At 38.2% G+C, this 18,522-nt stretch overlaps 1 protein-coding gene across 1 annotated transcript in view; it reads right to left on the reverse strand.

Annotated features, from left to right (window-relative positions):
• Positions 1–18,522, reverse strand: part of SYNPR (synaptoporin) — a 327,584-nt gene that overhangs the window by 181,563 nt on the left and 127,499 nt on the right. The gene's annotated exons all lie outside the window — the stretch shown is intronic.

The following is an 18,522-nucleotide window of genomic DNA, read 5'->3' on the forward strand; positions in this document are numbered from 1 at the left end:
ATAATATTTTGGAGACCTATTTAACTTTAGTAGTTTGAGGCTCTTTCCATTGTTACCCACCTACATGCTCTACAGAGAAGAAGACTATATTGGTTTATGATATGCACATTATTGACATAATCCTTTCAGCATAGTGAATAATGTAGTTGTTAATCTTATGCTTGTTATGGCTCCTCTTACTGTTTTTTGCTCTCAAACATTGTGACACCGACAGGATTATAACCACCTATATGAAATAATAAAGGTACAAAGAAAAAAGAAAACTCTTTCACAGCCCTAATTGCCAACACATCAGTTCTCTGCATTTTCCATATGTCTTCCAGGTCTCATTCAAGTGTGCAGCAGATTGATTGAACAAAATGACCCTGTTATTCCTTTTCCTGTGTCCACACTCATTCTATGTTACTTTGTGGCTTTTCTTATGCAAGAAATAGAGTTGATTTTCTCACTCCTTGAATCTGGAGTCACCTCATATCTTTTTCTGGTCAACAGAATATGGCAGAAGTGAAATCGTGCACAATCTGAGCCTAGGTCTCAAGCTGCCTTGCAGTCCCCACTCTCTTGGAACTTTTCCAAGTCATCATGTGAATAAGCCTAGGCTAGCCTGCTGCATGACACTGAAGAGACACATGATCTATCATCCCCTTGCTCTAGCCAACAGCCAGCTGACCAATAGACTTATCAGCAAGGCCATCCTAGCCTAGACCAGTCAGTATCTGGCTGACCCAAATGCTGACACCCAAACAAGCCCAGCTGATCAGCAGAACCACTTGTTTTCCCATAGACAAATAAGCAATAATAAATGCCTATTGTTTTAAGCATTGAATTTTACATGATTTATTATGCAGCAATAGTTGATAAAACACGCATACCTAGAGTTGACCTAGTCATATTCATATTGTAAATCATGCTTCTAATAGCTATCTTATGTTTCATACAGTGAACATGCAATAATTTATTTTAATATTTCCCCAATTGGGGGATATTTAATTAATCTACAGTTACTAAATAGAGGCAACAATGTGACATAAACAGCACATGTTATTGATCTTCTAACAATGATTTCAAATCCTGAATTTTCTGATGATTAATTCTGTGGCTTTGGCCTACTTAACCTCAATACACCTGCTTTTTAAAATCTGTGAAATGGGAATAATGATTCTTTGAGATTTCATTTTTAATACTCAAGATGATATATAACAATCTAGTGTCTGAATGCAGTGTAGTTAGTCAATAAATGGAAGATATCATATAAACAATGCTGCAATTCATTTAATTCCCAACTACGAAATTGTTGGTTCAAAGATAAGGGCAATAAAAAAGAGAAGGAAATTAAATGAGCAGACAATACATTTTTTAAAAAACTAGTGCTTAGAGGTAATTACTGACTTCAATTTCCATTTCTGGAGTTGAGAGGCACTGAAGGAATCATTATTCTGCCACAGTATACTTGGCTTGGACCTTGGAAATCAGAAATCATCACTCTGGTGGTTTTTAAACAAGAGTGTGTGGCGAGAGCTGTATGAGAAAGAGCTAATGATCTTGTTTCACATGCAGGTTCTCAAGCCACACATCCAGAGATTCTGATCCAGTAGACCTGGGTTTGAGCCCAAGAATCTCTGTATGCTCTGAGCTCTCCCCCAGGGGATTAATCAGAATCTACCAGTTTGGGGAACAACTGCCTTATTTCCACCCACTCCTCAGTTGTGGAGGGAGACCAAAGGCCAAGAAGGGTGATGCAGCTGGAAATCATCATTCTTAGCAAACTATCACAAGAAGAGAAAACCAAACACCGCATGTTCTCACTCATAGGTGGGAACTGAACAATGAGCTCACTTGGACTCGGGAAGGGGAACATCACACACTGGGGCCTATCATGGGGAGGGGGGAGGGGGGAGGGATTGCATTGGGGAGTTATACCTGATATAAATGATGAATTGATGGGTGCTGACGAGTTGATGGGTGCAGCACACCAACATGGCACATGTATACATATGTAACAAACCTGCACGTTATGCACATGTACCCTAGAACTTAAAGTATAATAAAAAAAAAAAAAAAAAAAAGAAGCTTCCATCTCCTCAGAGACAACTGGTGGCTGAGATGGGGTGAAAGGGCCCAGTCCTTCAGCTTTCTGAGCAGTGGCTTACAAGAACTATCCTGAGTTCATCAAAGGACAGAAATCTGCTGAGACCCTTGTTCTAAGTATGTACTTTTCTTCCCAAGGCCAGTCTCTCTCTCATCCTAGTTGATACATACTTTATACACTGGGGAAATGATTAATGTGAATACATTATTTATTCTTTACTGAGAACTTGTCCTTTGAGCTGTAACCAAAGTAACTGACTTTCAGACAAGTTGAAATATGCCAAGAAATGGTTTGTCTTGTATATCAATATACAGCTCAGTGTTGGCTTTCAAAAAAAAAAAATAGTAAATAAAATCAAGGTAACAGATTCTTTTACATTTTATTGTCTCCTTGGGGCTTTGTAATACTTTTTTTTTAAAAGGTAAAGAACTTGCCATTTTATATAACTCATCCTTTCAAACAAGTAGCTTGAGACCTGTTTGCCTTCCAAGTTTGAATTTTAGGAGGACACTCTTCTGTCATGTCATTTATTGAAGAAATGCAGCCGTCAGTATGGATATACTCAAGAAGCATATTTATTCTGGTAGAACTAGAAGGCTCGACACAGTTTTATTTAAAAATTATTTTAAATTAATTTTGAAGTTGAATTCAAATGCAAAGCAACTTAAACTATTTGCTGAGACAAAAAAAAAAAAAAGAAATTCTGTCACCAGGACTGCCCTGCAGTGGAAAAAGTTTAGCAGTTTTTTTTTTTTTTCTTTTAGTCTCCTTATTGGTAGTTACAACAGCTTGAAGAAACCAAATGGCCTGGATGCCAAAAGCAATTTTGTGACCCCCTATCAGAGGAAGTGAAGACCAGTGAGAAACCAGTGCAGACCAGAGGAGGTGACCTCTAGTTACCTTTGAATCATTAACATATCATTCTTGTAGTAAAATCCCCTCTGCTAAGTGAAGATCACCACCATTTTGTGTATACGCAATATACAGAGAAGCATCTTCATGAATTGCACCTACCACTTGGAACTCCACCCTATACATGCCTGCATACCTCCCCGTACATTCAACCCCTTGAAACTCCCATACCCCCCATCACCTGGGAAGAGGTGCCTTTAGATCATGACCTCCCCTTCTTTGGCCACTGAATAAAACCTGATTGCCTTTCTAATTTGACATTCTTTCTTTGTGGCTGACATAAAATAGGGAAAGAATGCAGGTTACTGGTGACAGTTCCAGCCCAAGTCAACTGTCTGCAGAGTCAAGCTTCATGTGCCTAATCAGTGAAAGTAATTTGTGGTACAATGATTAAAAGAATAATGTTTGAGAAGACAAGGGTTTGAATGCTTCCCCACTTACAGGCACATAACCTTGAAAAATGACTCAGCTTCTCTAAGCCTTATCATCTTCATCCATGTAATGGGCATACTTACAGTAAACTTTTGTTGAACACTTATTATACACTAGGACATTTAAAAAAGTCTATTTCTGGCCAGGCATGGTGGCTCATGCCTGTAATTCCAGCACTTTGGGAGGCCAAGGCAGGTGGATCACAAGGTCAGGGGTTCAAGACCAGCCTGGCCAATAGTGAAACCCCATTTCTATTAAAAATACAAAAAAGTTAGCCGGGCATGGAGGCATATGCCTGTAATCCCAGCTACTCAGGAGGCTGAGGCAGGAGAATTACTTGAACTCGGGAGGCGGAGGTTGCAGTGAGCCGAGATTGCGCTACTGCACTCCAGCCTGGGTGACAGAGTGAGACTTTGTCTCACTTTAAAAAAAAAAAAAAAAGTCTATTTCCATGAGTTCATTTAACACTTATAATAATTCCATGAGTTAGTGTTATTTTTATCCCTGTTTTACATATCTGAATACTGTGGTTCAGAGAGATTAAGTAACCTGCCTAAGGTCACACACATAGTAATGGATGAAGCCTGAATTTGAACCTCGGCAGGCAGATCCCAGAGCCTAAGAATTCAGTAAAAATAGTCCTTGCCAAGAGCTTGGAAGTGTGCTTATAATGAGAGCTCAAAAATGGTACCTTAATATTGTTATCGGAGAAGAGCACCTTGAAGCTTATTCCTACATGAGGAGTTCTCTCCTGGGACTGTAAACCACCTTCATATCATTATTTACCTTTAATCATTTGTAGCATGTATACCCATAACAACAAATTAACCTATACCTCCCCTATCTCTTTTCAGTCTCTTTAAATAATCTGAAAAACACAAAAACTACACAGAATAAAGTTTACTGTATACCACCAATCAGTTGACTACTCTTTGGGTGCAGAGTTTATCCTTCCAGTGTTTTCTTTACACATGAATATTTGCCCATTTCCCCCCAAAATGGGGATTACTCTATAAATAGGATTTAATCCTGCTTTTCCTCCCTGATGTTTATATCATGAGCATTTTTCCATCTCATGCACTATTCTGTGAAAATAGAATTTTTGTGATGACACAATATTTCATTTTAAAGATAAAATGGAGAGAGGTAAGGGCAGCAGGAAGATGACCCTTTCCCCTCCTCCCCGCTAACAGGATAGATCTAATGTGATTGGGATTGGGCATATATGCTAGGAAGGATCATTGTGCTAAAAAATTCACACACAAGGGTACTTTCTCTTCCTTAGTTGAGTTGAGAAAAGATTACTGCCTCTGTATGAAGCTTTTCCTTTGTGTCCCTCCCTCTCACTGAACAGAGTAGTGTAAGCTAGATATTTTAGTCTTAACTTACAAAGAGTGGTAAGGAAAATTCTCCTAAGAACAAAGAGAATAAAGTCCAGTACAACTTACTAATAGCTCCCCTCCCTCCAAAGTGCCCCATATTGTCAAAGGGATTGTTGATATTGTGTACATTTTGATGTGTGCTAACAGAGTGATTGCAAACCTAAGTTTGTTTATTTTTTTAATTAGCAAGGTTTAAAGATACTATGGTTTTCTTACCTAATAATCAAAACAAACACATTTGATATATATAATAATACAATAATTACAATAAAATGGAAATAATAAGTAATTGTTATTGAGTCTTTACTATGTGCTAAATGCTTTATGGATACTTATTTAATGTCTCAATCATTCTCCAAGGTAAAGAGTGTTCTCATTTTGCAAAAGAGGAAATGGAAGCTGAAGTAGTTCCAAAGGTGTCGTGGGCATGGGTAGAGGAGCCAGGATTTCAACACAGACTGACTTACCTTCAAAATAGTATTTTCCTACATGACACCCCACCAAGATGTTTTCTTTGAAATATAGGTGATGATTTTTTTTTAAATAAGCTTTCATTTTAAAATAGTTTCAGATTTACAGAAAAGTTGCAAGAATATAACAGAGAGTTTCCATATACCTTGCACCCAGCTTCCTTTATTTTTGACATTACCAAGGTACATTTGTCACAACTAATGAACTAACATTGATATGTTATTACCAGCTAAAGCTCATAATTTATTCTGAGTTTCTTAGTTTTTAACCTCATGTGCCTTTTCTGTTTTAGAATCTCACTCAAGATACCACATTACATTTATTCGTGATGTCTCCTTAGACTGTAAATTTCTCAGATTTTCCTTGTTTTTGATGACCTTGACATTTTGAAGAGAACTGGTAAAGTATTTTATAGAATGTCTCTCACTTTGGATTTTTCTGATGCTGTTCTCATATTTAGACAAGGGTTATTTATAGGTGATAATTTAAAAACAAACTAAAGTGAAACTTTATGTAACTGCCAAACCAGCCCAAACTGGCCCTACTCTGCTGGTAACAGAATGTTGCATTAGCTTATAGGCATTAACAGAGCCAAGGCTGCAAGTCATACAGCCCAGGCATTTGTAACAGAAACAGCTTTGACCTCTAACAACATCCAGAACCAATGATTCCTCCTTATGGAACCAAGAAGATGGGACATGACCAGAATCTGCTAGAACATGACCACCGGAACTCTTTCAAAGCAAGTGGTCTGTTGGCCAGGAAGATCTGGGACTAAAATCTGCCTCAACATGCCTTACTGTAAGTGGTCAAATTTGAAGACCTCCAACTGGACCCTGCCAAGCCAACATTTGTAAATCCTTTCTCTTGTCATCCAACTCCTTAATACTTGCCCCAGGCCCCAAGTGTGAGAGACTGATTTGAGCCTGTCTCCTGTCTCCTTGCTGGCCAGCCTTGTAATAAAGCCTTTCTTTTCTCAAAAGCTGGTGCCATAGTATTAGCTTCTATGTGTGGTAGGCAGGAAGTCCATTTGCTGTATAACAGTCACTTAATATCCACCACCAGCATGAACAAACACTAATGTTTTCCGTACTTGCTTCTGAATCTCTTAAATGAAAGATATAGATGATGAAACTGAGCTCCCTTTTAGGTCTGTCTCTAGTTTTATTCCCTTTTCTCCCAAAGTCATGAATTTGTATTTTTTTCATCCATGTTGTTACATACATGTGTTACCTATATTTTTCAATAAACAGCATGCAGCAATATTTTGCACTTGTATTCCATAGATGTTATCATAATGAACAGTGGATCTGCAATGTGTTTTTTTAGACATTAGATTTTAAGATCTATGTTGATATATACAGACCCATGTATTCATTTTTAACTCCTGAATGGTGTTCCTTTTTATGAATATGTCATGTTTATTCATTTGTCTAATGAGGGACATTTAAGTTGTTTTCAATTTTTGTTATTCCAACAATATACAGTGAGTATCCTTGTATTTATTCTCGGTGGAAACGGGTGAGTTTCTCTTCAATATCTATATAGCAGTGAGGTTTTGGGGGTATTAAAAATATAGCCATATTCATCTTTTATTCTAGGAATGACCCAAACCATCTGTAGTTTACACATTCCTGCCCCAGCACTATATGTATTTCCATTATGTCCCATCATTGCTTATACTTGGTACTTTTAGACTTTCAATATTTTGCCAATCTGATGGGTGAAAACGTTTTTATTTAACTTATGACTTTATTGAGGCACAACTGATATATAATAAACTGCATATACTTAAAGGGTACAATTTGATGAATTTTGAGAAATGTATATACCCATGAAACCAGCGTCACAATTGAGATGTTGAATATTTCTGTCACCTCTAAAAGTTTCCTTGTGCCTCTTTGCAATTCATTTCTTTCTCAATTATTTTTTTTCACTCAATGCACTGTAGACGTTGATCATCTTGTTCTTAAAATAGTATTTTTTTTCATGTGTCTACATGATGGAACAATGAAAAAGGAAAAGCAATTGACATTTCATTGTATTAGGCAAAAGGTCCCACTTCAAAAAGAAGGGAGAACACACTGCAACGTAGAAAGTAGTTAAGAACACTGATAAAACGAGACTGATTTATTTATATCTTTCCCTCAACTTCTGACCCTGTGTGTGGTAAACAGGAGATGGCCTCAAGTTTCCCACCCCTTGGTGTACAAACTCTATGAAATTCCCTCACCTGAATGTGAATGGAACCTGTAAAAATAATGATACAACACTCACTGATTAGCCTACATTATGTGGCAAAGGGGAAGGGTTCTTGCAATATGTAATTAACATCCCTAATCAGCTGACTTTAAGTTAATCAAAAGAGAGGCTATCCCAGATGGGCCTGATATAATACATGAGCTCTTTAAAAGAGGTTCTAAAAGTCAGAAACAGAAGCCACAAAGATTTGAAAAAGCAGGCAAGCTGTCCTGGTAGCCTGGAAGAACCAAACTGCCATGTGTGAAGAGGGCCCTGTGGCAGAGAAGGGCAAGGGCCTGTAGGAGTTTGGAGCCGCAATCCTCCAGGTGTAAAGAACTGAATTCTGCCAACAACCAAAGAGCTTGCAAGAGGATCTAAAGCCGCAGATGAGATTGCAGCACTTATTTCAGTCTGGGCAGAGCGCCTGGGTAACTCTTGCCCCATGGAAACTGGGAGAAAATAAATATGTGTTGTTTTAAGTCTCTAAGCTCAAGGTAATTTAACATGCAACGATTGGAAATGAATACACAAGGCAACAACTGATCTGTTTTCTTTTAATAAAGATTAGTTTGCATTTTCTAGATTCTTTAAACAAATGAAATCGTACTATATATATACATATTTTTTAGTCTGAATTTTCTCACTCAGCATAATGATTTTTGAGATTCATCCATCTTATTGTTTATCAGAGCTTAGTGATTTTTTTCAGTGTATGGATATACTATATTTTGCATATATATTTATCTGTTAATTAACAGTTGGTGGTTTCCAGTTTTTTGGCTATTACAAATAAAATTGCAAGTCTTTGTGTGAACCTATGTTTTTATTTCTCTTATTTTAATTTGACATTTCCTGATTACTAGTAAAGTTAATTATCTTTTCATATTGCGTTACCTACCTGAGCGTCCTCTCCTGTGAATTGCCTCTTAGAAGCTGGGCACAGTGGCTCATGCCTGTAATCCCAGCACTTTTGGAGGCCGATACAGGAGAATTGCTTGAGCCCAGGAGTTTGAGACCATTCCTGGGTAACATAGGGAGACTCCATCTCTACAAGAAAATTTAAAAATTAGCTGGGCATGGTGGTATGTACCCGTAGTTACAGCTAGTTGGGAGACTGAGGTGGAAAGATTGCTTGAGCCTGGGAGGTTGAGGCTGCAGTGAGTCATGATCACGCCACTGCACTACAGCCTGGGAGGCAGCAAGACCCTGAATCAAAAAATTAATTAATTAAAAAATTGCTTCTTAGTATCATCTGCCCATTTTTCTATTTGTATGTTTTCTCCCTGATTTATAAGTTCTTTAAACATTCTGAATACAACTCCTTTACCCATTATAAATGTTGAAAGTATCTTTTCCCAGTTGACTATTGTCTTTCTTTGATGTCCTTTGTCATATAAATATTTAAATTTTAATAAAGCCTAACTTTATCTTTGAAAAAACCATTTGCTTTTATTATTTGTTTTAAGAAATTCCTCCTAGACTGGAAATTATAAAGGTATATTCCATTTTTAAATCATAGTTTCGGAGTTTTGTTTTTCACATTTAGGTCTTTAATTCTTTGGAGTTTATTTTTGTATAGAGGAAGGTGGGAATACATTTGTTTTCTATAAAGAAAGATAATTTCTCAAGTCTACATATCAACTAGTTCATCATTTCTCCACTGATTTGCAGTTTCAGATACAGCAATTTCCATATATGCATACATCTATTTTCCAGCTTTTTGTTCTGATGCACTGGTGTGTTTGATTACTGCTATACCAATACCATGCTGTTTTAATTATAATACCCTTGCTATAAGCCTCATATATATTATAACATTTCCCTCTCTTTTGTCTTCTCTCTAAAAATCATCTTGGCCTTTCCTGTATTTTATGCCTTTAGATTAAGTTGAAAATAAATTTACCAGGATACCTGAAATATTTGATACATTTTAAATTAAAATGTCTTTGAATTTATAGACTAATTGGGGGAAATTTGCATCTTTACAATATCGAATCTTCTCATCCATGATCATGTTATATAATGCTATTTTTCTTGTCTTCTTTTTCAATGCATAAACAACATTTTACATATTTTTCAAGATCTTGCACTTCCTTTGTTAGATTTACTACTAGGTAGATATGGTCTGAACATTTTATGCAAACTGTCATAGCTATTTCCCTTGAAAGTTATAATGTGAAAAAATTGGAATCTTCACCAAATAGACTACTTTCAACAAAGAACATGAATATAGTCCTAGTATTGCTTATGAGCTGATGTCTAAAATGATATGTTCTCTGTTCTGTGTTAAGAAAGAAGAGCCCTTTTTGATCCTTCACCTGGGAGCTTCACGTGCCTTTCATGGAAAATCACCTTCTGCAGTCTGTGCTTAAGATATCAATAGTCTCTAACTTCCCTGACCCACTTCATGGGGCAACTGTTACTCAGCTCCTGATCATACTGCAATTGGGAAATGTGGGGGATGATGGTTGCTAGATTTTTCAGTTCTTTAAGAAAAGCTGACAATCCAGATTTTTATATAAAATCTTCTTACCTTTACATATTAGTAATTTTTAAAAAATAAGACACTTTATATTATGTGGGACAAACTAAGCAGGCCTTAGACCTGACAGGACATGAGGGCAGCCTGTGTTCAATCTTTGGGGTAACTCTGTCACCGACAACTTCCAGTTCAGCTTCTTTCCTTTAGACCACAACCCTTTGCCCAAGAGGGACATGCTTTCCAACTCTAAGTATTTGGTATCATAGAGTGTGAGCCATATGGGATATCAGAGTTTGTCTGGTCCTAGTTCAGTTTTGATGGCTATAGCAGTTTTGAGGCTGGGGCACGGAAGCAACTAGTCTGACTTCACACAGTGACCTAAAGGCAAGGCCAGGCTAGAACTCAGGTGGGCTGAGTACACATCCAGGGGCTTTGCCATCACTTACACTGCCTGATTACTTTGCAAAGCGTTCAAGAGACAGGCTGTGACCCTTCCCATGATGTCTCAAATAAATAAGAGTTTGTTTGACAAGTGAGACACTATTAAGATACCATTCTGTTTGAGGATGCCTATGGAGGAACTCTAGAAAAAGTGGAGAGAATGTACAGTCACATAAATGTTGCCCTCTAAGAGGAAGTTAAAAATTCATGAAAACTATTAAGACTCTATTAAACTAAATATTCTACTAATTCTTAGTAGCCCCTGGGCCTAAATTCTGAGCAGCTGTGACCAGACTTTCCAGATTAATGGGTGGAAAGACTGAGTAATATGGTTCGGCTGGGTCCCCACCCAAATCTCATCTTGAATTCCCACAAAAGTGGGAGGGACCTGGTGGGAGGTAATTGAATCATGGGAGGAGGACTTTCCCATGCTGTTGTGACAGTGAATAAGTCTCAAGAGATCTAATGGTTTTATAAGGGAGAGCTTCCCTGCAAAAGCTCTCTGCCTGCTGCCATGTTATGTAAGATGTGACTTGCTCCTCTTTGTCTTCCACCATAGTTGTGTGGCCTCCCCAGTCATGTGGAACTGTGAATCCATTAAACCTCTTTTTCTTCATAAATTACCCAGTCTTGGGTATGTCTTTATCAGCAGTGTGAAAACAGAACAATACAGTAAATTGGTACTGGTAGAGCGGGGCACTGCTGTAAAAATACCCAAAAATGTGGAAACGACTTTGGAACTGGCTAACAGGCAGAGATTGGAACAGTTTGGAGGGCTCAGAAGAACACAGGAAAATGTCAGACAGTTTAGAACTTCCTAGAGACTTGTTGAATGGCTTTGACCAAGTTTCTGATAATGATAGGGACAATGAAATCTAGGCTGAGGTGGTCTCAGATGAAGATGAGGAACTTGTTAGGAACTGGAACAAAGGTGACTCTTGTTATGCTTTTTCAAAGAGACTGGTGGCATTTTGTCCCCACCCCAGAGATTTGTGGAACTTTGAACTTGAGAAAGATGGTTCAGGAAGAAATTTCTAAGTATCAAAGCATTCAAGAAGTGACTTGGATGCTGTTAAAGCCAGTCAGTTTCATAAGGGAAGCAGAGCATAAAAGTTTGGAAAATTTGCAGCCTGACAATGTGATAGAAAGAAAAATCCCATTTTCTGAGTAGAAATTCAAGCCAGCTGCAGACATTTGCATAATTAACGAGGAGCTGAATGTTAATCACCAAGACAATGGGGAAAATGTCTCCAGGGCATGTCAGAGGTCTTCACAGCAACCCCTCCCATCACAGGCCCAGAGTCCTAGGAGGAAAAAGTGGTTTCATAGGCTGGGCGCTGGGTCCCTCTGCTATGTGCAGTCTAGGAACTTGGTGCCCTGCATGCCAGCCACTCTAGCCATGACTAAAATGGGCCAAGGTAGAGCTCAGGCTGTGCCTTCAGAGGGTGCAAGCCCCAAGCCTTCGCAGCTTCCACATGATGTTGAGCCTGTCAGTGCACAGAAGTCAAGAACTGGGGTTTGGAAACCTCCACCTAGATTTCAGAGGATGTATGGAAATGCCTGGATGTCCAGGAAGAAGCTTGCTGCAGGGGCAGGACCCTCATGGAGAACTCTGCTAGGTCAGTGCAGAAGGGAAATGTAGGGTGGGAGCCTCCACACAGAGTCCCTACTGGGCCACTGCCTAGTGGAGCTGTGAGAAGAGGGCCACTGCCCTCCAGACCCCACATTCAATGGGGGTAGATTCAATGATGGCTTGCACTGTGTGCCTGGAAAAGCCGCAGATACTCATCACCAGCCCATGAAAGCAGCCAGGACGGAGGCTGTACCCTGCAAAGCCACAGGGCCAGAGCTTCCCAAGACCATAGGAATCCACCTCTTGCATCAGTGTGACCTGAATGTGAGACATGGAGACAAAGGAGATCATTTTGGAGCTTTAAGATTTGACTGCTCTGCTGCATTTTAGACTTGCATGGGGCCTGTAGCCCCTTTCTTTGGGCCAATTTATCCCATTTGGAATGGCTGTATTTACCCAATGCCTGTACCCCTACTGTATCTAGGAAGTAACCAATTTACAAGCGCATAAGTGCAAGGGACTTGCCTTGTCTCAGATGAGACTTTGGACTGTGGACTTTTGAGTTACTGCTGAAATGAGTTACGACTTTGGGGGTCTGTTGGAAAAGCATGACTGGTTTTGAAACGTGAGGACATGAGATTTGAGAGCGGCCAGGAGTGGAATGAGATGGTTTGGCTGTGTCCCCACCTTAATCTCATCTTGAATTCCTATGTGTCATGGGAGGGACCTGGTGGGAGGTAATTGAATCATGGGGGCAGGTTTTTCCTGTGCTGTTCTTGTGATAGTGAATAAGTCTCATGAGATTTGATGGTTTTATAAGGGGGAATTTTCCTGCACAAGCTGTGTCTTTGCCTGCTGCCATCCACGTAAGACATCACTTGCTCCTCCTTGCCCTCCAGCGTAATCGTGAGGCCTCTCCAGCCATGTGGAAATGTGAATCCATTAAACCTCTTTTTCTTTATAAATTACACAGTCTTGGGTGTATCTTTATTAGCAGCATGAAAATGGACTAATACACTGAGCATAGCAATAACTTCTGTGCTTAAGAACTTTTTTCTTTTTTTTTTTGAGACAGAGTCTCACTCTGTCACCCAGGCTGGAGTACATTGGCACAATCTCATCTCACTGCAACCTCCACCTCCTGGGTTCAAGCAATTCACCCACCTTAGCCTCCAGGATAGCTAGGACTACAGGCACGCGCCACTACACCTGGCTAATTTTTCTATTTCTTGGTGGAGGCAAGGTTTCACCATGTTGCCCAGCCTGGTCTCAAGCTCCAAACCTCAGGTGATCCACCCACCTTGGCCTCCCAAAGTGCTGGGATTATAGGTGTGAGCCATAGTACCCAGCCAAAGGCATTTTTGATACAGATTCTGTGTATAGGTGTTTACATGTGACTGCACATAAACACACTCATATAAATAGAATGAAATACAATAAAATGCCGGCCTTCTTACTATAAACAGTCTTGTGAACTGAAATGTAAAGTTCAATGATCCAACAGAAAAGAGTCTCAGTAAAATTAAGTGTATATTACTCCAACCAGTTGGCTTCAGCTTATTTAAAAGATCATCAGTGGGTTGATGAATAAATAGATGCCTTGTTTGTAATCATCTATTGCTTTCTGAAAGTAGCTGTGTGGCTAAGTGAATCAGGCAACTTTAAAGTGCTTTAAAACCACACAGCTTCATTTCACAACTGCCATTACATGATTGACCAAAGAGTCTTCAGAGATGGAATCTTCCATTTAATATAACTGCAAAGTGATTCAAATTAGCTATGCTGCAATTTGCTGCAGGGAAAGGTCATTGATACTTGTAATTCTTTAAGGGTATTACCTAGATCTAAATATTTATTACAGTTTTAACTTATTGGTTAGAAGGACGCTTACCAAAACATAGACTTAATTATTTTTGTTTGCAACTTACACCACTGGTTGGAAAACTATGGCCTGTGGGCCAAGTAAGGCCCTGTTTTTCTTGAATTTTTATTGGAAAACAGCCATGTTGATTTGTTTACATATTGTCTATGACTGCTTCTGTGCTACAATGGCTGAGTGGAGCAGTTGTGACAGGTTCTATAGGGCCCACGGAGCCTAATACATTTATTAACAGCCCTTTAAAGAAAAAAATTGCCACATATGATCTGTCACATATTTGTCTTTTCTTTTTAAAATAACCTTTATAAATGTAAAAAAAAAAAAAAATTCTTAATTCTGAGACAGGATTTGGCTTTTGGGCCAAATTTCAGTCCAGATTTGCCAATCTCTGGTCTAGATAATTAAAACAATAAAGCAAATTTTAATTTATGGCATTTGCCTATTTCCATGGTGTAAATACTCTCATCCTGACTGATTTTGAGCTACCAGCATTCTGTTGTTGAATGCAGTGTTGTGAGGGGATGTATAAGAGCACACCATTTTATAGTATTTTAACCATGAAGATACAATATGCATAAAGAACTGCAAGAGCATAGATAACAGTAAAACGTAGTAAAAGAACTCATAAATAATATATTTTCAGCATTTATGATTCTTTTTTTGTTATAACTCATTCAATTTTAAGCTTATGTAATTTAATTTTTAATAGTGAACATATTTAACAACTGGCTCATAAAAGACTTGAAAATTTAACAATGGGCTCTGGTGAGCCAGTAAAAGCCTGCAGTAGCATATTCCTGAGTTTAGAAAATTTTGCTCTGTTTAGAGATAAAAGGAAAGTACACAAATGACCATACTGTAACTTAGAAAGTGGTAAGTTTCAAAATATACATATGTATATAAGGAGAAGACTTGAGCATAAACATATTGGCTAATTAACTTCATTATATGTGCAAATGACATTCATTGTAATTGGGATCTATATAGGCTGAAAAGCTTCAGTTTATATAGACAGTTGGTAATGAGACTTACATATTCTCCTCCTCCAAATAAATTTTCTTTTAGCTTTAAGAAAAACAGCCAGTAGCAGGTGGATTTGATTTTGATCGATTCAAAATATTTAGTGGAAAAATTTTCCTATCTTTTTGTTAGTGAAGGTTGTTTCTGAAAGTATTTGCAATCAATCTGAATATTCACAATATTTCTGAATTGCAATAATGAAAAGACAAAGATAGGTTTGTTGTAGCATTGTTGACATCTCACTGTCACTGTTTTCATGCTGAAGAAGACACTTAGCCCATTTGTGACAGGAAGTCCTTTTTTACATTTCTACAAATTCAATAGACTTGAAACCAAGGCTGAAGTGACATATTTGCAACCTAATAAAACTCTAAAACCTAAGAAATCCATCAGGTGGGCCCCTATTGTGTGTGAGGTTTTTTTCAAAAGATATTTAATGTTTTGTGTTTTTAAGAAGAAAATCCACGAAACTAATTACTGTCAACTACATTTTAAGTTTTCAGATATCTAGCCAGCAGAAAGCTGTTATTAAATCACTGTAAGTCTTTTTTGCCTTTCTTCCCACATAAGAATCATTATTTTATTCACACTATTGGCTTCAAAACAGAGGTTGTCAATCAGGATACCCAAGCTACTGCCTGAGAGAGAACAACCTAGGGCCTTTGTTTTTATTTCAGATCTCTCTCTCTCTCTCTCTCTCTCTCTATATATATATATATATATATTTTTTTTTTTTTCTCTCCTTTTAAGGTTTCTTATACTCACACCCAACTGTTGGTAAGAAAATAAATGGAGAAAGGCTCCTAATTTGAGTATACTTCAGCTCTTGGGTTCTAAAACATAGTTTCTTTTGTTAATGTTCAACTCCTCCTTATCCTTCTAGGGCAGTGGAGCCTTTCACATCTGGGCAGCATGGAAAACACAGTTGGTAAGGGATCTTTCTTTCCCCTTCCTCTTTCCCAAGGAGCAATCACCATCAGCAGCTGCCAGCAACTTACATGTAACAGCAGACAATAAAACAATAGCTCATAGTGATTTCAATGGGGTAAGCCAAAAGTATCCACAATGTTGCTATTTAAAGTTCTAGCTTAGCATAACTGCTCTCTGCCAAAGCGGTATTTGAGGCTTTATTTGTTCTAAGGGTCTTTTCTTGATTTTTGTTCTCATCACTCATGTTAATGAAGGAAAATAAAATAGCTTTTGTCTAACTAGGAGAAACTTGATTTCCTATCTTGCTTTTTATGTGGATCAAATAAGCCATTACATAAGCCTTCAGGGGCTCCTTTTTAGAATTCTTTCTCAATTATCTACTCATTATTTAACTTAAGACCAAACAAATCTTAACTTTTACGTTAATAATCTCACTGGCCTGTTAGCCTGTAGCAAACTGTGGCAAAAAGGTAAGAGACTGTCACAGTTCAAGTCAGCTATAGTCAAAACATGGTGAGTCATGGAATATGATAAAAAGCAATATGCATCAATTAAAGAGAGATTAAAGACACACTGTACCTTGTTTCAAATTTGCTTTGTGATGGAAAAATGTTTTTTTAACGAGGAAGGTTATTTTATGGTTTCTAACAAGTGAGCAAGCTAATGCCATTTTTTGATCGTTATCTAATTTAACCATAAAAAGAATAAAGTATAATGGTACACTGATTTGTGTATTTTTCAATTGTTGTGCTTCAAATGAGATAAGATAATGACATGAACACTTGGAACCCTAAAGGCACTAATAAACATAAAATCCACCTACTAAAAAGATGCAGATAACAAGTTTGGAATTTGAGTGATATTTCTCAGATCTCTTATTAAATCCATCCACCACGACTCCAGCAGAGTTATCTACCTAAAACACAAATCTGATCCTATTCTCCCCTTGCAAGAAATGCTTCAGTGGCATCTGGCAATCTTCAGGTTCAGGTTCAAAAGGTTTATAGGATTGCTGATTCCAGCCTTCTGCCTACACCTCTGGCTTTATCTTTTAATACTTCTCAGTTTCTAACTCTCTTCCTTCAGCCAAATTTAATATTGATGATTCCTCAAGAACAGTGCACGCTTCCATGACACTAAGTCTTCGCATTATTGTCTTCCCTTCCTAGAATACAACTCATCCCTGCACCTCAACCCTAAAATCTACCCTACAATATTTGCCTTTTAAAAGAACCCTCTACACACCTTCATTACTTAGTTTGTTGTTTGTGTATTGACTTTTACATTTCTCAGCTATACTATAAACTCCTCTATGTCCATGTCCTTCTCTTGATTCTGTATCTCCAGTGCTTGGTGCAAGGCAGATGCTTGATAAAACTGCATGGAATAAATAGATGAATGTTCTAAACGAGCTTATCAGTCTGGATTTGGTCAGATTCTAGCTTCAGCAGAATCCTGCTCTTAAGATCAATAAAGAAACATTTTGAGTGCAATACTCTTCCTGAAACTTCAGACCCTCATATCTATCTACTTTTGTCTTCTCTTGAATGCTTCAAAGACACCCCAGTCTCAGTATGTCCCAGACCTGAAGACACTATTCTCACTCTTTTGCTGCCAAATCTGATACTCTTCCAGTGGTCCTTGCATCAGTTGCCTATCAGAAAAGCCAGTCACCACCCATTCTATATCTAACTTATTGAGAAGTTCCATTGATTTGCCTCCTAACTCTATCTCCAATCTACTCTACTACGCTTCATCTCTCTTGCCAGTTCTGTATCCTGATCTAGTAATCCACTCTTGGCCTACACTATCACAGTCGCCTCCTTAGTAACTTTCTTGAATTCATTCCATTCCCCTATCCCATCCACTGTTCCTACTTTGGTCAAAATGGCATTTTAGAATGCACATCTGACAGTGTTACCACAGGGCTTAAAACTCTTTGATAGCCTCCTATAGATTTTAGGAAAAAATATCAAAATCCTTAATAGGTCTTCAAGACTCTGCATATTCTTCCCTCACTCCCCAGTACCATCAAAGTCAGATCTTATTCCATTCTTCCCGCTTCTCTTCACTTCAAGTTCATCAACTTTGCAGTTCTTCAAATGTGCCATGTTTACTTTCTCTCTAGGGTCTTTGAACATGCTGTTTATGTCTCCTGGAATACTCTTCTGCTCTCTTTCACCCCTGGTTGTCTCTTGGCCTTCAAATCTCAACTGCAAAATCACTTCCTCAGGACGGCATCTCTGACCTCCCACACTTGGTTGTTATGTGTATATAACTTTCCTTTATTATCAGTTTGTAGTTATATATTTGTCCATTGGTATGATCAGCCTTCCCATTATATAAAACTATTAGCTAGTATGAGAGCTGAGATTATGCCTGACTGATCCATTATTATATCCACCACTGCCTAGCATGGAGCCAGGCAAGCAGTATGTGCTCTATAAATATTCATTGAATGACTGCACTAGCAGATCTAAGAGGACATAGGCCAGCAGAAACATGCTGCCCACACCAATATGTTCAAGGTAGAACTGAAGCTCACCTCCTTTTCAAGCCTTACCACCTTTGACCTCAGACTCCTCAGACTTTAATTCCCTACCCACTCACACACCCTTAGGTTAGTCATTTGTTGTTCTCTTTACCCAGGATCTGGCTTGAAACTTTTCT

Source organism: Piliocolobus tephrosceles, chromosome 2, assembly GCF_002776525.5.
Source record: "Piliocolobus tephrosceles isolate RC106 chromosome 2, ASM277652v3, whole genome shotgun sequence".
NCBI lineage: Eukaryota > Metazoa > Chordata > Mammalia > Primates > Cercopithecidae > Piliocolobus > Piliocolobus tephrosceles.